Below are 3,227 nucleotides of genomic sequence, written 5' to 3' on the forward strand. Positions count from 1 at the left end.
ATATGTAATAGTCAAAGGGAAATTGGATGATAACTCAGTTACTTTGGTCCAGGGTTGGACAAGTGCTTTTTGAAATCACTGTTTGAGATCATAGCTGTGGAAAGTGAAGGAATCCTAATATGTGCAGGGGATTTCAACATGATTTAAAAGCTAAACTCGACACAACTAATGGCAACAGAAGTCAGACCCGCCTGTCGAAACTTGTCAACGTCTCTCTAGCCGAACTAGGGATGTTTGATGTTTGGAGGGACCTCCACCCGTTACAGAGGACTATTTTTTTTATTAACATTACAGACAGATACAGAATAGAGGAATGTAAAATAGGAACGACTGACTTGTACTGACACAGTATTAATTACCTTATTATTTGTCTAAATAAGAGGAAGAAAAACACACTTTGGAGATTAAATGTGGGTATGCTAAATAATCCAAAAACACTGGAGGAGGTTAAGAAAGAGATTAAATGCTCTATGGAGGAGAACATAGATAGTCCAGTAGACACTACCATACTGTGGGACACAATTAAAGCTGTGATGAGAGGGAGGTTAATAGCGAGGGCAGCCTATCAAAAAAAGACTAGATGTGGCGAAAAATTGGGGTGGTGGTGGTGGGGGGGGGGGTTGCCTGACAACTCCACCTGGGGAGTTGCACCCCAGGAAATAAACTATAATAAAATTCCACGGGCTACACAGGTTCGTTACGCTTTGAAATTTAAGAGGACGAGACGGACTTCCAATGAAACAGCTTTATTTGACAACAATTTAAAATAGACCAAGTTTAGCTGCCTGAGTGTCAAAGAAATAAGTACCATACCAAAAAGACTGTTCAACATAAGAAAATAAGGGGAACAGGGCCAAAGAAACCAAAGAAAACTCAAAAAAGGGAATAAACAAAGCTAAGGGAATCACTACAAGCCAAAATTCACGCTATGCCAACTCCTTATTTATTCTTCGCGCACACACACACACACACACACACACACACACACACACACACACACACACACACACACACACACACACACACACACACACACACACACACACACACACACGACCAAAACCCAAAACAAAAAGGTAACGATCACTGGGGAACAAGATATTAATGAACTAAAAAAGGAAATCAAACTATAACAAAATCGCTACTCAATAGAAAACCCAAAGTTTCACCACAATTTCACAACAAAACAAAGGAAAGAAAAACAAACAAAGAAAGTGGTTACGCTAACAAAAGAAAAAGACAAACTGAATTGTCTAAACCAAATAAACCAAAATCAAAGGAAAAGTGTCCGCGTTGTGTTGTTGTGTTGCTGTTGGAGGGCTACAACAACACAATGTCTTCGATGCTACGCTTTGTGCCGTCGCCACGGACCCCAAACTCTCGTTCTTGTTGGATGCGGGTTCTGCGCAGACTGGTGGGAGAGTTTGTGTACAGGTTTTGCAAAGGAACGGTGTCTTCAGTTATACACACGCTCATTAAAGTGCCGACCGTGGAGGAAGCTTGTGCCGTTTCCAGCAGAATAACAGCGAAATTATCGAAATGAAAACAAATCAGAAAAACATCTCTTTGCTGTGCTTTTATTTACAAGTTGAAATTCTTCTAACTTACAAAAAATGTGAACGAAAAGGTAGAAATATAAATACGAACAAATACGTATTTGTTCAGGGCTGCGCAAAGCCGGAGCCCTGCATTTGCTGCGCTACCCTTTTAAAAAAGGTCTCTGTTGTGTGTAATTTTAATATGTCCATCTCTTTTAGAAGAGAAAGCATCGCCCCGGTCTCATCCTCTCTCCAAATGTCAACATTCTTATTCGCGTTTGCTGGTTGTTTCACGCCGTCTGTTTTGTTAGACGACGTAGTTGTGCGGTGGCGCGTGCGCACTTGCGTTGTCCAGTTAATCGTCCGACTAAGGCGTATACATGGCCGAGAAATTAGAATTCCAATCGCATTATCTGGGTGTCTCAATCGGAGTTCTCCGATTCCAATCGGAGTTCTCAAACTCCGATCAGAATCGGACTAAGGCAATAATTCAAATTTCTCTAGTACCATGTAAACGCACTGAGGGACGCAAAGATTGCACTCCGGCGCAGGTGTGATTGATGACGCGAAGGTGGGGGCAAACCCACCTGCCACATAGAGAAGAAGGTTACAAGAAGCTGGTAAACCAATGAACAACTCTGGAACAGCAACACAAAAGCAATGAGGACGATACAGTGTCACAACAAATAATCGGTGTCAGAAGGGAAATAGACGATGTCTTGAGGCTAGATGTTGAGAAAAAGCTGAAATTCATTAAACAGACCCACTATGAATCAGGCTGTAAATCAACCAAATATTAAGCAAGAGGAATAAAGGCCCAGCAAGCTTCTCATGCAATATGTAAAATTAGAGACCCATTAACGAAACAGCTACTACTTGAACCTGAAGAAATAGAGAGGGTTTTTAAAGATTACTATGAAAATCTATATACCCAACCCACGGCTAAAGAAGATTGTGAGATGAAAGAATTCCTTGACTCATTGGACCTACCAGCCATTGGAGATGAGCAAAATAGAAAACTCATTTCCAGTATAACCAAAAAAGAAATAGATGCTGCCATTAGCAGGCTTAAAATCAACCAAAGCGCCAGGTAGTGATGGGTTTCCTAGTGAGTGGTATAAAACATTTGGAGAAGAATTAACCCCGATACTCCTAAATTCTTTTAATCTGACTCTGACAGAGGGCAAACGGCCTCCCTCATGGAAAGAGGCTGTCATTCCAGTTATTCCAAAAGAAGGGAAAAATAAGCAACTTTGTGAATCGTATAGGCCCATTTCAATCTTAAATGTTGACTCGAAGATCTTTACTTCAATCATCTCAAAAAGACTTGAAAGTTTTATGCCGGACTTGATAGATGAGGATCAGTCAGGTTTTATAACAGGTAGGCAGACTCAAGATAACATTAGACGGGATGGACCGTCTAGGGCTGGACGATAATTTGATAACGATATATATCGATCGATAGACGTGTGCTGCGATAGGAAAAAAAGGGGTCGATAAAAAGTTTGATAGAAAAAGTTTCACTTCCTTTTTCATCATAGCCAATCATGTAGCTTAATATTACGGTCATTTCTTCCTCCAACCAATCGCAAACGCAGACCCAGCGGCTCCACGTCGTCGGAGGAATCCGCTGCCAGCGCCAGCACCAAGCAAGTAAAGCAGACCAAACTGGACTTCTTGCAGTAAATA

Source organism: Nelusetta ayraudi, unplaced genomic scaffold (genome assembly GCF_046127955.1).
Source record: "Nelusetta ayraudi isolate G7.1 ecotype Tasmania unplaced genomic scaffold, CSIRO-AGI_Nayr_v1 ptg000139l, whole genome shotgun sequence".
Lineage (NCBI taxonomy): Eukaryota > Metazoa > Chordata > Actinopteri > Tetraodontiformes > Monacanthidae > Nelusetta > Nelusetta ayraudi.